This window comes from Oncorhynchus mykiss, chromosome 23 (genome assembly GCF_013265735.2).
Source record: "Oncorhynchus mykiss isolate Arlee chromosome 23, USDA_OmykA_1.1, whole genome shotgun sequence".
NCBI lineage: Eukaryota > Metazoa > Chordata > Actinopteri > Salmoniformes > Salmonidae > Oncorhynchus > Oncorhynchus mykiss.
Window position 1 is genome coordinate 33,866,162 of NC_048587.1, and position 24,961 is coordinate 33,891,122.

A 24,961-nucleotide genomic window follows, 5' to 3' on the forward strand; every position below is an offset into this window, starting at 1 on the left:
CTTGTTCAAGGGCAGAATGACAAGAGTTTTACCCTGTCAGCTCGGGGATTCGATCCAACAACCTTTTGGTTACTGACCCAACGCTTTAACCACTAGGCTTCCTGCCGCCCCAAATATATACAGTGCCTTGCGAAAGTATTCGGCCCCCTTGAACTTTGCAACCTTTTGCCACATTTCAGGCTTCAAACATAAAGATATAAAACTGTATTTTTTTGTGAAGAATCAACAACAAGTGGGACACAATCATGAAGTGGAACGACATTTATTGGATATTTCAAACTTTTTTAACAAATCAAAAACTGAAAAATTGGGCGTGCAAAATTATTCAGCCCCTTTACTTTCAGTGCAGCAAACTCTTTCCAGAAGTTCAGTGAGGATCTCTGAATGATCCAATGTTGACCTAAATGACTAATGATGATAAATACAATCCACCTGTGTGTAATCAAGACTCCGTATAAATGCACCTGCACTGTGATAGTCTCAGAGGTCCGATAAAAGCGCAGGGAGCATCATGAAGAACAAGGAACACACCAGGCAGGTCCGAGATACTGTTGTGAAGAAGTTTAAAGCCGGATTTGGATACAAAAAGATTTCCCAAGCTTTAAACATCCCAAGGAGCACTGTGCAAGCGATAATATTGAAATGGAAGGAGTATCAGACCACTGCAAATCTACCAAGACCTGGCCGTCCCTCTAAACTTTCAGCTCATGCAAGGAGAAGACTGATCAGAGATGCAGCCAAGAGGCCCATGATCACTCTGGATGAACTGCAGAGATCTACAGCTGAGGTGGGAGACTCTGTCCATAGGACAACAATCAGTCGTATATTGCACAAATCTGGCCTTTATGGAAGAGTGGCAAGAAGAAAGCCATTTCTTAAAGATATCCATAAAAAGTGTTGTTTAAAGTTTGACACAAGCCACCTGGGAGACACACCAAACATGTGGAAGAAGGTGCTCTGGTCAGATGAAACCAAAATTGAACTTTTTGGCAACAATGCAAAACGTTATGTTTGGCGTAAAAGCAACACAGCTGAACACACCATCCCCACTGTCAAACATGGTGGTGGCAGCATCATGGTTTGGGCCTGCTTTTCTTCAGCAGGGACAGGGAAGATGGTTAAAATTGATGGGAAGATGGATGGAGCCAAATACAGGACCATTCTGGAAGAGAACCTGATGGAGTCTGCAAAAGACCTGAGACTGGGACGGAGATTTGTCTTCCAGCAAGACAATGATCCAAAACATAAAGCAAAATCTACAATGGAATGGTTCAAAAATAAACATATCCAGGTGTTAGAATGGCCAAGTCAAAGTCCAGACCTGAATCCAATCGAGAATCTGTGGAAAGAACTGAAAACTGCTGTTCACAAATGCTCTCCATCCAACCTCACTGAGCTCGAGCTGTTTTGCAAGGAGGAATGGGAAAAAATGTCAGTCTCTCGATGTGCAAAACTGATAGAGACATAACCCAAGTGACTTACAGCTGTAGTCGCAGCAAAAGGTGGCGCAACAAAGTATTAACTTAAGGGGGCTGAATAATTTTGCACGCCCAATTTTTCAGTTTTTGATTTGTTAAAAACGTTTGACATATCCAATAAATGCCGTTCCACTTCATGATTGTGTCCCACTTGTTGTTGATTCTTCACAAAAAAATACAGTTTTATATCTTTATGTTTGAAGCCTGAAATGTGGCAAAAGGTCGCAAAGTTCAAGGGGGCCGAATACTTTCGCAAGGCACTGTATATATAAAAATAATGACCAGATTGCATAGCGGAGAAGGTACGGTGGGATTTGAAATGGTCGGTAATCTGTTAGTTAACTTGGCTTTCGAAGACCTTAGAAAGGTAGGATAGATATAGGTCTATAGCAGTTTGGGTCTAGAGTGTCTCCCCCTTTGAAGAGGGGGAAGACCGCGGCAGCTTTCCAATCTTTGGGAATCTCAGACGGTACGAAAGAGGTTGAACAGGCGAGTATTAGGTGTTGCAACAATTTTGGTAGATCATTTTAGAAAGAGAGGGTCCAGATTGTCTAGCCTGGCTGATTTGTAGAGGTCCAGATTTTGCAGCACTTTCAGAACATCGGCTATCTGGATTTGGGTGAAGGAGAAATGGGGAGGCTTGGGTGAGTTGCTGTGGGGGGTGCAGGGCTGTTGATCAGGGTAGGGGTAGCCAGGTGGAAAGCATGGCCAGCCGTAGAAAAATGCTTATTGAAATTCTCAGTTATAGTGTATTTATCGGTGGTGACAGTGTTACCTAGCCTCAGTGCAGTGGGCAGCTGGGAGGAGGTGCTCTTATCCTCCATGGACTTTAGTGTCCCAGAACTTTTTTGAGTTTGTGCTACAGGATGAAAGTTTCTGCTTGAAAAAGCTAGCCTTAGCTTTCCTAACTGCCTAAATGTGTTGGTTTTAGAAGATATCAAGGTCTGCATTTATGTTCCTTGTACTTGATCACATCACATTAACAACTTGATGTTCAGAATCAAATATTTATATCTTTGACATTTTACTAATTCATTATTAATATTTAGTTTGGTTAAGGAGGAATCTTTGTCAGATATCATTACTGGACTTCAAAGGATTGTCTGGACAGAAGAGAAGGGGAGAAGCAATCAAGTATTACCCAAGCCATTTGGGACTGAAAGTATTGGTTGATTGATTGTTGTGGATTAGTTGTTGGATTAGGCTACAAACCATTTAAATTCCCTCTAAATGTGTATTACTGGTAAGTCTTGTATTCTTGTCATCAAACTTTTCCAGCTCCCACCATCTCTTAGGGTCAGTATTTCATTTCTGACCACATGAGCTGACCAACAAAAACTCTGGCTCCTGTACGTTCAGGAGTTTTTCTTGGTCAGGTCATGTTGTCATGAAAAACTCTTGTCCCTGGCCTAGTGATAAATTGCGTAGCGTAAATGGACCACCCTTTAATAAAATCTTTCTCTGTGATGATTGGAGGCTGTGAAGATCACATGATTCCTCTCTGAGGCCACAGTTGAGTGGAACTGTGAAATTCAATTAGCGAGCAGACATGTGATGGTGATAAAAGAACCAAGAAGTAGAGCGCTGATTCTTGGCATAGCCTTTCTCTCCTCTCTCTCTCTCCCTCTCTCTCTCCCTCTCTCTCTCTCTCTCCTCTCTCTCTCTCTCTCTCTTCTCTCCCCTCTCCCTCTCCCTCTCTCCTCTCCTCTCCTCTCCTCTCCTCTCCTCTTCTCTTCTCTTCTCTTCTCTTCTCTTCTCTTCTCTTCTCTTCTCTTCTCTTCTCTTCTCTTCTCTTCTCTTCTCTTCTCTTCTCTTCTCTTCTCTTCTCTTCTCTTCTCTTCTCTTCTCTTCTCTTCTCTTCTCTTCTCTTCTCTTCTCTTCTCTTTCTCTCCTCTTTCTCTCCTCTTCTCTTCTCTCCTCTTTCTCTCCTCTTTCTCTCCTCTTTCTTTCTCTCTCCCCTCCACTCTGGGTTTTAGTTATCCCCATAAGAACTTCCCTTGAGGACAAAGGAACCCAGTCACACTGCGTAATATAATAGAGGGACTGGATGTCCCTGCGTTGTGTGATGAAATGAGCGTGGATAAAGAGGGCAATGACGTAAAGCTGTGTTTTAAAACACACGGTCTGTCCCTGATGAGATTAACTTTCTGTGCCACCGCCTTTACTTGTTATGAATCACTTCAAAACAAGCGCTTGATGTCTCCTCGCACCTATCAAGAGCCATTTCATGGTACCGCTCTGTGTGTTGACATTTGTGACCCCATTTCAGTGACACCAAAAGTAACCCAAGTGCTAACTGCCTTGACGACTGACACTGTCAGACAGTCAGTGGACTGGACTGGACTGCCTTGAGGGTGATGCACTACTCCATGCCATTCTTGTGGAAGACCGTGCCAGAAAGGATTGCTGCTAATATGCTTATTTCCAGTAGCCCAATTGACAGCACTCATCCAGTAACTTGACAATGAGTGCCAATGAAAATGAGGCAGCACCTGTCACTGAGTAGTGTTGGTTTGTGAGCCCCGGTGTGTGTGTGTGTGGCTGGGCAGTTAATGCCAGGAAATAAAGTTGCTGTATCAGCCTGTCACACCTACACCTCCTCTCCCCATACCAACCTGTCAGGCTGCCTCATCGATGTGTTGAAAGAATGAGACTTAGAGACACAGAGCCAGATGTGGTTGTTGGAGGACAGGGGTGGATATTGTGTTGTCCATTTAGTTTCGGGTCAAATGGGTGCAGTGTGTGTGACACTGTGCAGTGATGAGAAAAACACTGTGTGTGTGAGAGAGACACTATGATGATGGGGAATACAATGTGTGGACACCACTCTTCTATCTGATGGTTGCCGTTTGAGCCAGTGTCTGTCGTAGGTGCTTGAATCCGTTACCTGTTTTAATATCACATTTGACACCTGAGGTGTGAGGAGCTACTGTGGCTATGAGGCGTGATGAGAATAAATACTAACGTTATGTGATCGTTTTAGTGCAACAGACAACAGTCACCTCCAACAGTCACCTCCCTCTTCAGATAAACAATGTCGTTGAGACTAACAAGTCACGGCTGTGTTAGTAAGGAGACATTTGACAGGTGTCCTCCTTGTCAACACCACGCTCGACTTCAATTTTCACATCACGTCTAAAATATTTTTTTTATTTGTTAATACTCGGCTGTGTTGTTTCTGATTGCAAGTGAGAGGTATGGGGCCTGTGTATCCTGTTCAGTCTCATCACATGAAGTATGCCTATACTGTAGTGGTACTCAGATCAAGTTGGATGCCAAAGATGCGCGCACACACACACACACACACTGATTTAGTGCCTGTTCTTGTCCAATCTGTTCTAACGAGTGCTGCACATCTTGTGAGGATTGCAGTCATAATAGCTTATAACTCCAACCGTTCAGAAGTTAGAGCCATATTTGTAGGAAGGAAACAGAAACCACTCTGTCACAACCGCATTTAGCGGATATCGGAGGTTACTCACGGAACCGCTGTTCTCTAAACCAGGGTTTCCCCAAATTCTGTCCTCGGGACGCCAAGGTTGCAAGTTTTGGTTTTTGTCCTAACACTACACAGCTGATTCAAATAATCAAAGCTTGATGATTAGTTATTTGAATCAGCTGTGTAGTGTTAGGACCAAAACTTGCAACCTTGGCGTCCCGAGGACAGAATTTGGGGAAACCCTGCTCTTAACAAAGAGCGTCTCGGCAGGAATGTGTATACATACATACATACATACACACATACATACATATAAACACATACATACATATACACACATACATACATATACACACATACTTACAGTGGGGCAAAAAAGTGTTTAGTCAGCCACCAATTGTGCAAGTTCTCCCACTTAAAAAGATGAGAGAGGCCTGTAATTTTCATCATAGGTACACTTCAACTATGACAGACAAAATGAGAAAAGAAATCCTTTGACAGCTCTTTGGTCTTGGCCATAGTGGAGTTTGGAGTGTGACTGTTTGAGGTTGTGGACAGGTGTCTTTTATACTGATAACAAGTTCAAACAGGTGCCATTAATACAGGTAACGAGTGGAGGACAGAGGAGCCTCTTAAAGAAGTTACAGGTCTGTGAGAGCCAGAAATCCTGCTTGTTTGTAGGTGACCAAATACTTATTTTCCACCATAATTTGCAAATAAATTCATTAAAAGTCCTACAATGTGATTTTCTGGATTTTTTCCCCTCGTTTTGTCTGTCATAGTGGAAGTGTACCTATGATGAAAATTACAGGCCTCTCTCATCTTTTTAAGTGGGAGAACTTGCACAATTGGTGGCTGACTAAATACTTTTTTTGCCCCAATGTACATATACATACATACATACATACATACATACATACATACATACATACATACATACAGCCCAAAAATATTCTTTGGAGGGGGCCCAAGGGGTGGTCGGCAGAGCCGAGGAGTGAACCAGAGCCAGTCTGGGAGAATAGGGAGAAACTGGAGGAGAGTGAACGGAGAAAGTCAGAGACCGTCAGTGAGTGGATGGAGATATTGGCGGAGAGAGAATGGAGAGAGTTGTTGTCGTGCTTCTTCCACCAACTCATTTGCCCTAAGGAGCGTGTTATCAGTTTAATGCGACCTGAGTCAGCTCTCCGTACTCGTCTTGAGGAGCGTGCTATCAGTCTGGTAAAATATGTGCCGGCTCCACGCACCAGGTCTCCAGTACACCACCTTCCCAGCGTGTCAGGAGGAGCGTGTCATTTGTCCGGTACCATTTGTGCCGGCTGTACTCACCAGGTCTCCAGTGCGCCTCCACAGCCCAGTACCTCCTGTGCCAGCTCCTCGCACTCACCTTGCGAAGTGTGTCATCGAACCGGTACAATTGATGCCAGCTATACGCACCAGGCCTCCAGTACGCCTCCACAGCCTGTGCCAGCTCCACGCACTGGGCCTCAAGTGTGCCTTCCCAGTCCGGTACGTCCTGTGCCTGCTCCCCGCACTCGCCCTGAAGGCGTGTCACCAGACCGGTGCCACCTGTACCGGCTCCACGCACTAGGCCTCCAGTTCGTATTCACAGTCCAGAGCTTCCGCCGATGGTTCCCTGTCCGGAACATCCTATGACGGTCGACGGTCCGGAACCTCCTGCGACGATCGACGGTTCGGAGCTTCTAGACACATCGTCCAGTCCCGCTCCATGGCAGGAGCCTTCCTCTGCACCGGTGCCCAGTCCAGGCACGGTGTTCAGTCCTGTTCCATGATCAGAGCCCTCCTCTGCGCCGGTGTCCAGTCTAAACACGGCGTCCAGTCCAGCTCCATGGCCGGAGTCGTCTTCTGCGCTGGTGCTCAGTCCAGATACGGCGTCCAGTCCCGCCTCCATGGCAGGAGCCTTCCTTGACATCTAGGTCCAGTTTTTTTTTCAGGGGGGGGGGGGGGGTGGACCTCCTCAATTTCCAAATGCCTGAAGGCACCACGTTCATCGCAAGTATAAACACCATTGGACCACGCAGCCGACATACCGCTCAGGAAGGAGACGCGTTCTGTCTCCTAGAGATGAATGTATTTTGGTGTGAAAAGTGCAAATCAATCCCAGAACAACAGCAAAGGACCTTGTGAAGATGCTGGAGGAAACAGGTACAAAAGTGTCTATATCCACAGTAAAATGAGTCCTATATTGACATAACCAGAAAGGCCGCTCAGCAAGGAAGAAGCCACTGCTCCCAAACCTCCATAAAGAACCCAGACTACGGTTTGCAACTGCACATGGGGTCAAAGATTGTACTTTTTGGAGAAATGTCCTCTGGTCTGATGAAACAAAAATAGAACTGTTTGGCCATAATGGCCATCGTTATGTTTGGAGGAAAAAGGGGGAGACTTGCAAGCCGAAGAACACCATCCCAACCGAGAAGCACGGGGGTGGCAGCATCATGTTGTGGGGGTGCTTTGCTGCAGAAGGGACTGATGCACTTCACAAAATAGATGCAATCATGGGGGAGGAAAAGTATGTGAATATATTGAAGCGACATCTCAAGACATCAGTCAGGAAGTTAAAGCTTGGTCGCAAATGTGTCTTCCAAATGGACAATGACCCCAAGCATACTTCCAAAGTTGTGACAAAATGGCTTAAGGACAACAAAGTCAAGGTATTGGAGTGGCCATGACAAAGCCCTGACCTCAATCCTATAGAAAATTTGTGGGCAGATCTGAAAAAGTGTGTGTGAGCAAGGAGGCCTACAAACCTGACTCAGTTACTCCAGCTCTGTCAGCAGGAATGGGCCAAAATTCACTCAACTTACTGTTGGAATGCTACCCTAAACATTTGACCCAAGTTAAACAATTTAAAGGAAATGGTACCAAATACTAATTGAGTGTATGTAAGCTTCTGATCCACTGGGAATGTGATGAAAGAAATAAAACCAGAAATAAATACTTCTCTCTACTATTATTCTGACATTTCACATTCTTAAAATAAAAGTGGTGATCCTAACTGACCTAAGACAGGGAATTTTTACTAGGATTTAATGTCAGAAATTGTGAAAAACCGAGTTTAAATGTATTTGGCTATGGTGTATGTAAACTTCTGACTTCAACTGTGTATATATACAATTAAATAAAATGTTTTGGAGTGGCGGCAACGATTTCGCAATGATCCAATGCTGCTGTTCCCATAGAAATATACTTATGAGAATCGTCTGTAGCAGCTGGACTCTGTGGATTTCGCCCCCCCCCCCCCACCTACTCAAAGCTGTAGTGAGAGATGAGCCCACATGAAGCTTTTGCATTGCAGATGAACCCTCCTCCACCTGTGTGTGTAGACTAAGGCTGCTAAGGCTACAGTGCGTCAGCCATGGCAGCCGTTTTGCATTTTAATGGCAAATCAAGTACGCTAACTTGCACCAAAGTACTCTAAATGTCGCCCGGCCTGTCAAAATGAGATGTAAGTAGTCGGATGAAAACAGAACAAAGAAGACAAAGTAGGGAGGGGACCCCCGGTTTCAACTAAGAAATGAAATAAAACCTTGTATGGCCTGTCATCCATGTCGTTTTATATTCATATCTAAAGCACATTATGGTATTACTCCGCCACGCGTCTCACTCATCTGTCTCTCTTAATTCGTCACAGGCGCCGTTCCTTCTTTCAAGCCTCTGTATGTCAACAGGGAGAGGGGCCTGCTAATTGACAAATGAGTGTCACAGACATGAAGTTGTCCTTTTCCATCAGAGCTAGGTAGAAGCTGGGTGTTTGATACGGAACCAGAGAGGGGAGAATATTATTGGCGGAAGCCCAGTAAGGGGCATCAGACTGGGGCTGAAATGAGAAGTGACAATGGGAAGGCTATCATTGTCTTGGTTGAGTGTTCAATCTGCAGAGATTCCAGTATGCAGATAGTGTCAGTTAGGGGGGGTGAAGAGAATATGAAAAAACGTCCAAAGTCTTCAAATCATTGAACTGGGAGTGTGTGTGTGTGTGTGTGCATGCAACCGTGTGTGTGTGCCTCGCCACTGGATCGTATATATTTCATATCTGGTCTATCAGTCCCATTTTAGGAGTAATATTTTGGATAACCGGGTGTGTATCTCCATTAATTAGGGCAAATAGTCTTCCTCCAAACAGATTTAAAACAGAGATGAGAGCGACACTGCCGGCCGACCAGGAGGTGTTATATTTATATCAGGAGCTATATGCAATTTCACATCAATTCTGTTCTATTGAAAACACCGCTTTTTAATTTTCATTGGAACAATTTCCACAGTGATGGACTACTCAGGGGATAGTGCAGAGATGGAAGGAGAGAAAATGGAGAGAAAAATGGGACTAGATGGAATTGATACTGAATGGATTTAATGAATTGGTTGCTGTTTTCCCCATCTCGCCAATTTTGAATGTGTTTCCTTGTTTGTCTTTGTGCATCTTTGTCCAGTAATGACAATGTGAAATCTCATGGTAGTTGATGAAATACTGTGATATCTTAAATGAGGAAATAACAGTAACAGGAAGAGCTTTAACACTTTAAACTGAGTTGACCTTGGTTATTCTATGAATACTTACGCAACCAACATGCAATGAAAGTGTCACGCCCTGGCCTTAGTATTTTGTGTTTTCTTTATTATTTTGGTCAGGCCAGGGTGTGACATGGGTATTTATGTGGTGTGTTTTGTCTAGGGGTTTTTTGTAGGTTATGGGATTGTGGTTTAGTGAAGTAGTCTAGGTAAGTCTATGGTTGCCTAGAGTGGTTCTCAATCAGAGGCAGGTGTTTATCGTTGTCTCTGATTGGGAACCATATTTAGGCAGCCATATTCTTTGTGTTTCGTGGGTGATTGTTCCTGTCTCTGTTTGCACCAGATAGGGCTGTTTTTCGTATTTTCATCTTTCATTAAAGATGTTTATGAATAACCACGCTGCATTTTGGTCCTCCTCTCTTTCACCAGAAGAAAACCGTAACAGAAAGGAAAATAAAGAAATTGTGTTTCAAAATAGCTACTCATAGATTAACATGCAATTAAAGCAAAAATTATAATTAAAATAGCATGTAAGTATATCTAACTTTATTTATACAACTTATTGTCAACCCAATGAGTCCCACCATGACCTCGAAACCCCTTTTAAACATTATATGTTTGAGCTAGACTTATGGGCTGTACCATTGGTCTGTGTGATTAACGGGGGCTGAGCAAGAGGAGTGTTAGTGAGACGGGGCGCATCCAGAAGGGGCCCAGGGGCGGGTCTTTTTACAAAACGTCTGTAGAGCCTAATTGTTTGAGCAACAAACAATGAAAAGCTGAGACTCTCACAAACACGACTGGAGTGTTTACATATTCAATCTCTCCCTATCCCAGTCTGCTGTCCCCACATGCTTCAAGATGGCCACCTTTTTTCCTGTACTCAAGAAGGAAAAGGGAACTGAACTAAATGACTATCGCCCCGTAGCACTCACTTCTGTCATCATGAAGTGCTTTGAGAGGCTAGTTAAGGATCATATCACCTCAAACTTACCTGTCACCCTAGACTCACTTTAATTTGCTTACCGCCCCAATAGATACACAGATGACTCATCACCATCGCACTGCACACTGCCTTATCCCATCTGGACAAGAGGAATGCCTATATAGCGCAGCCTTAAACACCATAGTACCCTCCAAGCTCATCAAACTTGGAGCCCTAAGTCTGAACCCCACCCTGTGCAACTGGGTCCTGGACTTCCTGACAGCCCCCCCCCCCCCCCCCCAGGTGGTGAAGGTAGGAAACAACATTTCCACCCCGCTGATCCTCAACACTGGGGCCCCCCCATGGGTGTGTGCTCAGCCCCCTTCCGTACTCCCTGTTCACCCATGACTGCGTGGCCACACATGCCTCCAATTCAATCAAGTTTGCAGACGACACAACAGTAGTATGGTTGATTAACAACAACGACGAGACAGCCTACTGGGAGGAGGTGAGGGCTCTGGGAGTGTGGTGCCTGGAAAACAACCTCTCCGTCAATGTCAACAAAACAAAGGAGCTGATCGTGGACTTCAGGAAACAGCAGACCATCTATATCGACGGGCCCGCAGTGGAGAAGGTGGAAAGTTCCTCGCGTACACATCACTGACAATCTGAGTTGATCCACCCACACAGACAATGGGGTGAAGACGGCGCAACAGCGCCTCTTCAACCTCAGGAAGCTGAAGAAATTCGGCTTGGCCCTTGAAGACCCTCAAACTGTTAGTTGCACAATTGAAAGCATCCTGTTGGGCTGTATCACCACCTGGTATGGCAACTGCACCACCCACAACCTCAGGGCTCTCCAGAGGGTGGTACGGTCTGCCCAACGCATCACTGGGGGCAAACTACCTGCCCTTCAGGACACCTACAGCACCCGATGTCACAGGAAGGCCAAAAATGTAATCAAGGACATCAACCACCCGAGCCACTGCCTGTTCACCCCGCTATCATCCAGAAGGCGAGGTCAGAACAGGTGCATTAAAGCTGGGGCCGAGAGACAAACTTTTTTTCAGTCTCAAGGCCATCAGACTGTTAAATTGCCATCACTAGCCGGCCACCACCCGGCTACTCAACCCTGCATCTTAGAGGCTGCTGCCCTATGTACATAGACATGGAATCAATGGTCACTTTAATAATGGAACACTAGTCACTTTAATAACGTTTACAAACTGCTTTACTCATCTCATGTACTGTATTCTATTCTACTGTATTCTAGTCAATGCCACTCCAACACTGCTCAATTTAATATTTATATATATTTTAATTCCATTCTTTTACTTTAGATTTGTGTATTGTTCTGATTTGTTAACTCAAATCACATTTAATTGGTCACATACACATGGTTAGCAGATGTTAATGCGAGTGAAGAGAAATGTTTGTTCTTCTAGTTCCGACTGAGCAGTAATATCTAACAAGTAATCAAACAATTTCTCAACAACTACCTTATACACACAAGTGTAAAGGAATGAATAAGAATATGTACATATAAATATATGGATGAGCGATGGCCGAACGGCATAGGCAAGATGTTGTAGATGGTATAGAGTACCCTACAGTACTCATCTCATATGTATATACTGTTTATATAATGTTTAAAGTGACACGTGATACTTTTATTACATCCAATTTTTTATGATTAAAGTGGCTAGAGATTTAAGTCAGTATGTTGGCCACAGCCACTCAATGTTTAACAGTCTCATGTCCTTGAGATAGAAGCTGTTTTTCAGTCTCGGCCCCAGCTTTGATGCACCTGTACTGACCTCGCCTTCTGGATGATTGCGGGGTGAACAGGCAGTGGCTCGGGTGGTTGTTGTCCTTGATGATCTTTTTGGCCTTCCTGTAACATCAGGTGCTGTAGGTGTTAGATACTACAGCACTGTTGGAGCTAGGAACACAATTTCGCTACACCTGCAATAACATCTGCTAAATATGGGTACGTGATCAATGAAACTGTTGATTTGATTTGAAGAGCCATTGGAAGGTAAGGGGTTCTTCTATATAGAATATCATAAGAAATGCAAGGACATAGTGTCTTTTAATACGGTAATAAACTCACATAGTTGCTGCCACAAACTCCATACAGTTGTCACTGACTAGTTATTAATATTAATTTCCCACTGAACAAACAATAAATGTACTTAGTTCATTCATACACATTTATTTATCAGGTTTCTGCTTTGGCTGACTTTCTTTCATTTGTCAAAACTCATGAATGCAACTTTTTGACAAATAGTTGTGTATTTTACTTGTAGCCCGGGTTATCCTAAAAATAACATTTTTAAACACTTAATTGTGAGGGTAAATATAAGGGCTGGACATGCAGATAAATGAAAAGCCAATTTCTGAAAGTGTTATGTCTGGCCTTTCTTGTTGTCCCTCCAATTTTTAAAATATTTATTTAACCAGGTAGGCTAGTTGAGAACAGGTTCTCATTTACAACTGCGACCTGGCCAAGATAAAGCAAAGCAGTGTGACACAAACAACAACAGAGTTACACATGGAATAAACAAACGTAGAGTCAATAACACAATAGAATAAGTCTATATACAGTGTGTGCAAATGTTGTAAGGAGGTAAGGCAATAAATAGGCTGTAGTAGCGAAGTAATTACAATTTAGGAGATTAACACTGCAGTGATAGATGTGTAGATGATATGCAAGTAGAAATACTGGTGTGCAAAAGAGAAAAAATATTAAATAAAAACTATATGGGGTTGAGGTAGGTAGATTGAATGGGCTATTTACAGATGGGCTGTGTACAGCTGCAGGGATCGGTAAGCTGCTCAGATAGCTGATGCTTAAAGTTAGTGAGGGAGATATAAGTCTCCAACTTCAGCGATTTTTGCAATTCGTTCCAGTCATTGACAGCAGAGAACTGGAAGGAAAGGCGGCCAAAGGAGGTGTGGGCTTTGGGGATGACCAGTGAGATATACTTGCTGGAGCGCGTGCTACGGGTGAGTGTCGTTATGGTGACCAGTTAGCTGAGAGATAAGGTGGAGCTTTACATAGCAAAGACTTATAGATGACCTGGAGCCAGTGGGTCTGGCGATGAATATGTAGCGAGGGCCAGCCAACGAGAGCATACAGGTAGCAGTGGTGGGTAGTAGCTTTGGTGGCACAACAGATGGCACTGTGATAGACTGCATCCAGTTTGCTGAGTAGAGTGTTGGAGGCTATTTTGTAAATGACATGTACATGTACATATAAATATATGGATGAGCGAAATTTGAGGATCGGTTGGATAGTCAATTTTACGAGGGTATGTTTGGCAGCGTGAGTGAAGGAGGCTTTGTTGCAAAATAGGAAGCCGATTCTAGATTTCATTTTGGATTGGAGATGTTTAATATGAGTCTGGATGGAGAGTTTACAGTCTAGCCATTCACCTAGGCATTTGTAGTTGTCCACATATTCTAAGTCAGAACCGTCCAGAGTAGTGATGCTAGTCGGGCGGGCGGGCGGGCGGGTGCGGGCAGCGGTCGGTTGAAGAGCATGCATTTAGTTTTACTAGCGTTCTAAGAGCAGTTGGAGGCCACGGAAGGAGTGTTGTATGGCATTGAAGCTCGTTTGGAGGTTTGTTAACACAGTGTCCAAAGAAGGGCCAGATGTATATAGAATGGTGTCGTCTGCGTAGAGGTGGATCAAGGAATCACCCGCAACAAGAGTGACATCGTTGATATATACAGAGAAGAGTTGGCCCGAGAATTGAACCCTGTCTCACCCCCAAAGACTGCCAGAGGTCCGGACAACAGGCCCTCCGAATTGACAAACTGAACTCTATCTGAGAAGTAGTTGGTGAACCAGGCGAGGCAGTCAATTGAGAAACCAAGGCTGTTGAGTCTGCCGATAAGAATGTGGTGATTGACAGAGTTGAAAACCTTGGCCAGATCGATGAAGACGGCTGCACAGTACTGTCTTTTATCGATGGCGGTTATGATATCGTTTAGGACCTTGAGCGTGGCTGAGGTGCACCCGTGACCAGCTCGGAAACCGGATTGCACAGCGGAGAAGGTACGGTGGGATTCGAAATGGTCGGTGATCTATTTATTAACTTGGCTTTCGAAGACCTTAGAAAGGCAAGGCAGGATGGATATAGGTCTGTAACAGTTTGGGTCTAGAGTGTCACCCCCTTTGAAGAGGGGGATAACCACGGCAGCTTTCCAATCTTTAGGAATCAATCTTTAGGAGTCTAACCTTATCCTGGAGATGGTTGCTATCAGTTGAACTGTTGATTCTTAGCAGACGAAGCTGGCTTACTACTAGAACTGGTTGTAATCTTGTTGTCATGACGTCATCACAACCAGTTTTGCCTTCTGGCTTTGCTGTCATAGAACGTTAAACGTCCTTTCCTGAATACTCTCCAGACGGACACCAGCCCACCTCAGTCCAGGGTTAGCCAGCTTCTCTGCTATCTGGCTAATGTTCATCAATGCTGTGTGAAAATCAGAACAGAAACATACCATAGCCTGGAGAGAACTTGTAATGCTAAACACATGACAACTGAGTGTATGTGTGTCTGTGTGTGTTTGTAGACCGGGTTCATCAAAGGTTTCGCTATCTGCATCTGATGCCCATGTGTCAAAGGAAATGGAACCATAGCACTTAGTCAAATGAAATCCCGCTGGAGATGGGGACCTCAATGAACATGACGCCCGCTCAAAGAAAGAAAGGCCGGGGGAATCGTCACCCAGTTACTTCTGCCAACAAGAGGAAAACATTAGTAGAGTCTTTCCAAATTTGTTTTGAAAAGTTCTCGCGGGCAAGTCATGCACTCTCTGTTTTGGTAAGATGACAATCTTGTATCAGATAGAAAATATTTTTCTTCCACACGTTGCAGCCAAACCGCAGCGAGGCAGAAATATGGTTCTGGTTTAGAGCTCTCCGTCTCTTTCTCTCTCTGTCTTTCTCTTTCTGTCGCTCTGCGTCTGTCTGTCTGTCTCACTCTGTCTGTCTCACTCTGTCTGTCTCTGTCTCTCTCTGTCTGTGTGTGTTGACTTACAGTGCGGACTGTGAATGTAATGAAACACTACGTTTGTGAGAGTATCAATAACACCCACATTACATTCAGGGTCAGCACTGTATGTCAACACACATAGACTGAGAGAGAGAGACAGAACCCCAGTTAGGAGACTGCACCGAATTCATAAAGCATCTCAAACTAGGTGTGTTGATCTAGGGTCAGCATAGCCTTTAAGATCATAATGAATAAGGGGGGGGGGGGGGGTGGGTCTCCCCAAATCGACAGGGGCTTGACCCAACCAAAAGTACGACCAACAGCATAACCTACATGGCTGTTGCTCTGTTATACCAGTATACACTTTTATGTTTTGATAACTGGGTTTATGTCATGTGGGTGTTATTGATAGACTCTCACAAACCTACAGTTCACTTAAATAACCAAAGGGCTGTTTAGGACCCCTTTTAAATCACTTTAGCGAGTGATTTTTATCGATATGTGAGGCATAGTCCCAAATATAGTTGTGATGATCTACAGTATGCTACACAGTTGAATGATAGCTAGAGTGAGGCAACAGGGTCTTTCTGTGTAGTATGAATGGAGCAGTGTATGAGTATCAAGGCCATAGTCCTCCAGCCATCTCCCAGCTGTACAGACCCTTTCACCAACACTGGATTTATCATCCCTATCTATCTCTGTTACAACACAACAAAAGCCCACTGATGGCAGAGGGGGACTCATCCCTAAATCACTGTCAGAACACCGCCATCGGCCTTCTAGAGGCATTCCACCACGGAACGCTCGATTATCTCCGGGCCATCTCGTGGTGGCATTGGACTCTGGAATGGAATGGAACATCTTTATGTTCCTTTTGTTCAAATTAAATATATACTGGGCACCGGTGCCATTCCCTTTTATGAGTGCGTCACATTTTTTTTTATTGTATATCCCAAGACAGATGGCGTGCCACTGACACAGAGAGAGATTTACAGGCCCTTCAGCCCTCTGTGGCAGGCCTTTAGAAGGCCCTACTGCTGACACACAGCCAACACTCTGAAGGCAGGGGGAGAGGAGGAAGGCTGACAGTTTATTGGCTTACAGGGAGGAAGAGTGAGAGAGGGGGGGGGGGGGGGGGGTGAGAGAGCGGTGGAGAGAGGAAGAGAGAGAGAGAGGATAGATTGAGGGAGGACGAAAGAGAGGGATGGAGAGGAAGAGCGAGGGAGAGAAAGGGGGATCCTGTTTCTGTACTTTGTTTTTTACCACAGCAGGGGAACTTGAGACAGCTGGCTATGTGGAGTGGATTTATTGGGTATTATTTAGAAACTTGTCAGTGGTAATGACTACAGCTATGATTTCAATTATCACCCACTAAATATAGCTTAATTCACTGCCTCGCCCAACATAATGAACGGGCCTGACATCATAAAAAAATAAAATCGATACTGTGCTTTTTTAATATTTTGTTGACCAGTGATTTAATTTTCCTCCCTGGCGTTTGGCATGCGGTGAAAGGTCCCACTCCTTCATACTCCCTCATGCGCCCTTCGTTCTTTGCCCTGTCAGAGCTATTGAGTTCAAAGCCCTTCCCAGGGAGGGAGGGAGATATTTTTTCCATTGACACAAATCCAATTAGTTTTAGTACACAGTCTGGTGGAATAAAAAGGCTCTTAAAATGTACAATATGTTTCCTTCGAGTTTTAGCAGAGAACAACGCTGAGTGATGGATCTTTATGGGATGACCTGATGAGGCCAGCAGCGGACATACTCCCCTTTTCTTTTCTGACAAGTTAAAAACAAATTGCCCATACGTCTTACTTATTTTCAAAGCCCTAAACGCCCCAGCCATTGCAGAGTCTGTGAATATTGCATAAACTAGTACTGTAGCTACTTTCTAATGCTAAGATCTTGATTCTCCTACATATTTAAACACATATTAAATACTTTAAGACTAACCCACAAATATTGTAGTAAAACCATGTAAATAAGATGTTTTTTTGGGGGGGGATATATTATTTATTAGTGACATGTTTAGTAAGTACGACATTTGTGGTGCGCTAATGCGTCGTCTAGTTTTGATTTGAGGAGATGTTTTTTTAAACGAGCACTACAAGGGAGATGATTAGAGCTGCCACTGAGCTGTCAATAACATGGCTACTAGAATAGTGTGAAGCTGATGGCACATGCCAATAGTTTAACGTGGCTCCCTCTCTTCACCTTTCATTCATCTGTACAGGTGAGGTGAAGACAATATTACACAGATGAATATGGCAGATGCAGCTTTCACCTGTTCGGTTATTTCAGATCAGTGGAGATGAAGTAGAGTAAACAAGTTGAGTAAACCACTTAATGATGTAAGCAACTGGGAGGCATGGAACGGATTAGATCTCAGAGGGCGGGGTGGTGAGGAGAAGGCAGACATATTTCTTCTACTTCCTGGACACATCTCAAACGGAGAGAAAAAAGGTTATAGAGCCACCTGGAAGCGGAAGAAAGCAGTTTCCTACTTTCCTGGTTTTGCCTGTCTGGGCAATATGGTTGCTCTCAGCTCCATGGCTCTCAATCCATCTCCCACAGTTCTCTCCTGGAGAGCGGAGGGCTTGAAAAGTGAAGACAGATACATGAGGTCTACCCAGCCAAGGGGATGAGGATGATTGTAGCTCTCGCCATGCTTTGAATTTTGTGTGTGTGTGTGTGTGTGTGTGTGTGTGTGTGTGTGTGTGTGTGCGGGGGGGGGGGGTTCTTTATGAGTGAGGGCCACATGACAAATGTTGACAGTGGAAAGGATAAATCGCACCAACATTAAACTGCATGGGGAACCCTGTCATTATAGACTTAGCAGTAGTAGGCCTTGGGGCCTCCATTATTAGAAAATACTTTCTGTTACATCTCCGCAATAAACGCTGCCTATAATAATAACCTTTGAACCTCAGCATAGTGAAGCATGTTTAACAGTGGTTTACCACCCGCGGAGTGATACACTACAGCAGACCGTCTAATCCGCTTGCTTTGCAAACTCAAACCTCACAGCCTGAGAGTTTGGTGACGGTTTTGTATTTTTCTATTTTTCTTCTCCTTCTACCTCACCCCAGTTAGAAGGATTTAAACCATTTCTGTCTCAGGACAGCTGCGCCACATTCTCAACACAGCTGTAACACATTTCCCGTTTCCATTTCAGATAAACTCACATCTTTCACAGCTTTGGCTTATAAAAGCCCCCGACTGTCCTCTCCTCCCAGCCACCTTCCTCCCCACTCCTCTACTCCCCAGTACCTGATAGTGGATAGCCAGACAGGATGGTTTATAGAGAAGGAATATCCCCCCTTTCCTCCTCCTCCCTTCTCTCGCTCTCTCTCTCTCTCTCCCTCCTCCTCCCTTCTCTTTCTCTCTCTCTCCCTCCTCCTCCCTTCTCTCTCTCTCTCTCAATTCAATTTTCAATTCAATATAGGGGGCTTTATTGGCATGGGAAATATGTTTACATTGCCAAAGCAAGTGAAGTAGATAATAAACACAAAAAAAAATGCACAGTAAACATTACACTCACAAGCCTCTCTCTTTCTCTCTCTCTTTCTCTCTCTCTCTCTCTCTCTCTCTCTCAATTGTTAACCTTTTTAGCTGTTTGTTACTCACTTCATTTCAACAGCATAGAGAACCATTCTCCATAAAACAATGCAGTTATAGGAATGACCCAGAATCAAAGTCGTTTATAGTTACATATGACATGCATCAGACTGTGATTTTTTTTATTTAAAAAAATATGGTCAGGCTGCAATACATCAGTGGCCTGTAAGTTGCTTCATCCCTTTTGGCTTTACTGAGCCACATGAGATAAGAAACGGCATGTTCCATATCTAGGCACCTGACATGTGTATTTCAGTTCTAGAAAACTCTCCTTGTAAAACTGGGTGTCCATTTTGGGGTCCTGTCAATTTTTGTTTGTTTTCCCTTCATAGATATATTTAGCCCATTAGGGTATGTACATTGACTCTGATCACCACTGAGACGGTTTCTCTGTGAATTCTGTGTATCAGTGGCTGACACTAACTATATCAACAACGGACTGTAGGCCTACATCCCTCTGAGCCGCTCTCCTCTCCGTCTGCCCAGACGTTTGGTGCCGTTTAGAGAGTTTTCCCTCTACGGTGGGGGTGGTGGAAGAGTGTTTGTACTCCGGGCAAAGAGAACAGTCCTTTCTGTTCTACTACTGTCTGGTGCTGGGACTCTGGGGTCCTCAGCAGTCAGAACCCTGCTTCTGTACTGAGAGGCTTCAAAACATACAACAAACAATGGAGGAGGAGGAGGATGAGGAAGAAGATAGCTAGAGGGGGCACAGGATCCTCAGGAGAATAATCCAGTGTATGTTGCAGACAGGCTCAACAGGGTGTGCAGAACAGACTTGTGATCTAACCAGCCGTTTGTGTGTCAGTCAGATGAAGGAGTTGGAGAAGGAGACGAGAGAGAGAGAATAGAGAAGTCTGGAGAAAGAAGTGTAGATAAATCCCTTTACCTTCCTATGTTTTGGAAACCAGGAAGGCAAGTTGGCAGAGAGGTAGAGAGAGAAGAGATTTCACAGGGCTGAGGAGGACTGGGGTATACAGTAGGCCTATACAGCTGTTGGTTAGTTTGGGCCGTTTCACCTCGAGTTGGTTGCATATTTTAGCATGACAGTTCGATCCATACATGTGAGAGAAGAGTAGACATTTTTACCCTCTCAACTACAGCAGATGGTTACTTTAGTTGGTCAGATTGGCTTCTCCTTTCACAAGACATGCATTCACACTAACAGAACATAACAGAATAATTACCATTTGATTAAAAACAAATCTAAATATTTGTCCTCATGGTCATTCCATGGATCATGATATCTGATATCTCCAGCTTAAACTGATGGATTTTGATGGGGAGTTTTGTATTATGTTACTGCACGCGTCAATCAACTGGGAATACAGTTTGTTTACAGACTGGTACAGTAGACTGTGGTCTATGACGGAGCTCTTCTCTATATGTGTGTGAATAGGCCTTCTGTCCTCTGGTAAGGCCTCAGTCTGATAGAACAACATGGCTGTTCAGTTCTTCAGCGTCTTCTCCCGACAGTTTTAGCTAGCAGCTATCTCTATATCAATGGACTCAACACACGGTCCCAACCTTGTGTTTAGTTTCAAACACTGTGTGAGTCTGAACAAAGCAGCCTGTTTATGCTGCCCATGCCTGTTAAGCACCACCCCATCACTCCTAATTGGCTTTTGACATGGCTGTCAATCAAGACAAGCAGAAGGCCTATAGGCTTAGGTCAGGCTGAGTTGAATTGTTATGTTCAGTTATCTCATCTACCTCTGTGTTTTGTACCAATGGATACATTATTAACTTGTGTAAGTAAACTGTAATAAACCAGAATTATGGATGTGTGGTAAATATATTTCAACAATCGACATTGTAGCATTAGTTGCTGTTATTGTCAAACGTGATACAGAGACAAATCCCTCTTCCTTCCTTTCCACCAGGTACCAGTCATCTAGTCACACACACACACACACACACACACACACACACACACACACACACACTAGGTATGGGGGTTTGAAAGAATTTCCCTTTTCTAATAGTATCATGAATTTTGGAAATACCGTTTTATTTATTTTTTGACTTACTTTTTGAACCTGAGCACTGCTCCGCGAGGGAGAGATGCTGGCGCCAAGGAATTGTTATCAAATTGAAGGTCATTTACTGCATTACTACACAGCAAAAACAAGCAAAATTGACTTCGGCCATTATCACCTTGTTGTTGTAGCTTCATTCACCTCAATCAATAGGGGACTTAAAATTCTACAAACAGATGTCATACATAATACCGCTAAACTGCATTTGCCTTTTTAATTGGGATTGGAATGATTTTAGTAGCCTATTTTAAATTGTTGTTAAGAAGTGCTTGATTTGTAAATCGGCACAAAGGTGCTGTAACAAAACATGAGCAGTGACCTGGGGAGCTCTGAGGTACTACAGAGAAAGGAAATCCCCTGTAATAAAGCGATGCATTATCATTGTATTTATGTAGTGGAATAGAGCAGTAGAGACACATACAGAAGTTGCACACATGGGGTACGTTTTTAGTAACCTAGCTTCCGGGAAATATTTAGACTTTTATAAAACACATTTCATACAATTCTACGTCATTTTACTTGCCTGGAGACTTTGGCTGAATCTTTTTTAAAACCTCACAAATGATGGAAATGACAGGCTACTTTGACACTGACAAACTGAGAATCTGAGATCAATAAAAATGACCTTGTCTTGAATTCATCAATCACCTAGGTGTGTGAAGACATATTGTAGGCTGCAATATGAGGAGGAAATTATAGTCCTAAAAATGATTTCCAGTTTCACTGACTCACCCAATGATGGGCAGCTTACTCTCTGGTGATGGCTGATGCGTTCGTGCCAAAAGTCTCTCTCTCTCTCTCTCTCGCGCTCTCGCTCTCGCTCTCTCGTTTTACTGTGTAAAACAATATTTGGATGTTGATCAAAGGTTTTGGTAGCCTACAGCAGACAGATTAGCGTCATTTGCTTTCCAACCTGTGTTTTCCCGCGATTGAATTTGATTTACTGCGAAAGGCCAGTTTTTTTTGTCTGCATGCTGCTTATTCCCTGACAGATTTGCCACGTGTTCCTGACTGTATGCTATGCCTTGTTATTGGGCTATATCCACGGTGAGGCTATTTTTTTAAATAAGCTATTGATTCTCTGTGGCTAAATTCTAGGCCTTCTCATGGTGTAGTAGGCTATTCTGAATTATTTAATTTCTTTCTGAACAGACGGCAGTATTTCTATAACTTTGGCAAGTGTATTTCAATTCAACAGGGGTGCTGCAGCTCCTCTAGAGCCATTCCTGGTGCTGCAGCTCCTCTAGAGCCATTCCTGGTGCTGCAGCTCCTCTAGAGCCATTCCTGGTGCTGCAGCTCCTCTAGAGCCATTCCTGGTGCTGCAGCTCCTCTAGAGCCATTCCTGGTGCTGCAGCTTCTCTAGAACCATTCCTGGTGCTGCAGCTCCTCCAGAACCATTCCTGGTGCTGCAGCTTCTCTAGAACCATTCCTGGTGCTGCAGCTCCTCCAGAACCATTCCTGGTGCTGCAGCTCCTCCAGAACCATTCCTGGTGCTGCAGCTTCTCTAGAACCATTCCTGGTGCTGCAGCTGCTCCAGAAACCATTCCTGGTGCTGCAGCTCCTCCAGACACCATTCCTGGTGCTGCAGCTTCTCCAGAAACCATTCCTGGTGCTGCAGCTCCTCCAGACACCATTCCTGGTGCTGCAGCTCCTCTAGAACCATTCCTGGTGCTGCAGCTCCTCTAGAACCATTCCTGGTGCTGCAGCTTCTCTAGAACCATTCCTGGTGCTGCAGCTTCTCCAGAAACCATTCCTGGTGCTGCAGCTTCTCCAGAAACCATTCCTGGTGCTGCAGCTTCTCCAGAAACCATTCCTGGTGCTGCAGCTTCTCCAGAAACCATTCCTGGTGCTGCAGCTTCTCCAGAAACCATTCCTGGTGCTGCAGCTTCTCCAGAAACCATTCCTGGTGCTGCAGCTCCTCTAGAACCATTCCTGGTGCTGCAGCTCCTTCAAAAATATTCCTGGTGCAGCAGCTCCTCCAGAAATATTCCTGGTGCTGCAGCTCCTCCAGAAATATTCCTGGTGCTGCAGCTCCTCCAGAAACATTCCTGGTGCTGCAGCTCCTACAGGAACATTCCTGGTGCTGCAGCTCCTCTAGAACCATTCCTGGTGCTGCAGCTCCTCTAGAACCATTCCTGGTGCTGCAGCTCCTCTAGAACCATTCCTGGTGCTGCAGCTCCTCTAGAACCATTCCTGGTGCTGCAGCTCCTTCAAAAATATTTCTGGTGCTGCAGCTCCTCCAGAAATATTCCTGGTGCTGCAGCTCCTCCAGAAACATTCCTGGTGCTGCAGCTCCTACAGGAACATTCCTGGTGCTGCAGCTCCTCTAGAACCATTCCTGGTGCTGCAGCTCCTCTAGAACCATTCCTGGTGCTGCAGCTCCTCTAGAACCATTCCTGGTGCTGCAGCTCCTCTAGAACCATTCCTGGTGCTGCAGCTCCTCCAGAACCATTCCTGGTGCTGCAGCTCCTCCAGAACTATGATTTTGTAAAGAAATAAATGATGAAGTGCAATGCTGGAGAGATGAGAGTTGCAGGCTCATGTCGATCAGAGCAGAGCGAGGGAAAGAGATCATAGAAAGTGAATCTCATTCTAGTTCTGTGATTGATACAGTTGCGCTTCTTACACAGCCATGGCCACGCGTTGGTCTCAAACATAGGTTACATTGTTGCACAAACCATAAAGTCTTAAAATATCAGGCCCGGGCTGAAAATCAACTTTTAAAAAACAATTGGGGTGGAGGGGGACAGGAGAATTAACAAACAGGCAACTCGAATGAACTTTTATTCAGATTTTTACATTGAAAATAGTTGAAATTACTTTTCATGCCACAAGACATACTGGATCCGGCCAAATAGGTTCCACAACAAAACAGTCCAAAACGGAGAGGTGCAGGATCCTGTTCCGGCAGTATCTGGCTCAAATTAAGCGTAGGTGATACGCTAGCGACTTCATACCCTGCCATACCCAGTGGACGCCCCTGAACCATTGTGTGGGTGTGTGTGTGTGAGATGGGAGTGAGACGAGCAGACAGGGAGAGAGAGAAGATGTAATGTTAGCCAAGGTAACTCAGCTACAGCCAAGACTAGTTAACTTGTAGCAGCCACAATGTTATTTATCATCCCATATAACACTGTCTGTTTTGACTGGAGTAGCCTAGAGAAGCTAGCTAGAGTTAACTAGGCTAATTGAGGCTACATGCCGCGCTTTCTCTCCCAACCCCATTCAGATAAAACAACAGCCAACCTCGTTATAGCCTACTCCTTCTCATTTTCCAAACTTTTAATTCCATACATTTACTCCATCTTGCATTGCATTGGTGAATTCTCACTCCACTTACTACACATTGAGCCTCTTTGTCGCTTTGGTTGGCCAACATAAACAACAAGCTGCATATGTGAAGGCTACCGGTTGGCTGACGGCCTTTCTATGGGGCACCCATCATAAAAACTACATTGAAATTACATTAATCATTTGAAATGTCATGGTATATCCTTGTATGTCACATGGACATTTGAATTACATTTAGAAAAATATTTTTCAGTGTTAAAATAAGCCAGTAATTGTTTTTCGTCACAAAAAAAGAATACACAAATATTCGAATACTAGCGTCTGTTCGGATATTCGAATAACTGTGCACATCCCTAGCACGCACACACACACACACACACACACAGCCCCCTCTCGCTGTGAGCGTGTATCCTTCCAGCGTAGGGCCCGAGTAGCTGTTTAAATGAATTATTAGTTTTATCGCGAACCCCGAGGCCGTGCGCAGGCAGCTAATCCCTGAAGAGAGCTAATCCCAAGCCAGCCCAACAGAAAATCAATGCTGCCCTTTGGTGTTGGCATGCCATCGGGGCAGGGGGACACATGTCAGACAGACCTCCTGACTATTTCATGAGGTGTGTTTTTGAAGTTGTAAAACC

At 44.4% G+C, this 24,961-nt stretch overlaps 1 protein-coding gene across 2 annotated transcripts in view; it reads left to right on the forward strand.

The window, feature by feature from the left end:
• Window positions 1-24,961, forward strand: part of LOC110502629 (leucine-rich melanocyte differentiation-associated protein) — a 295,662-nt gene that overhangs the window by 9,537 nt on the left and 261,164 nt on the right. The gene's annotated exons all lie outside the window — the stretch shown is intronic.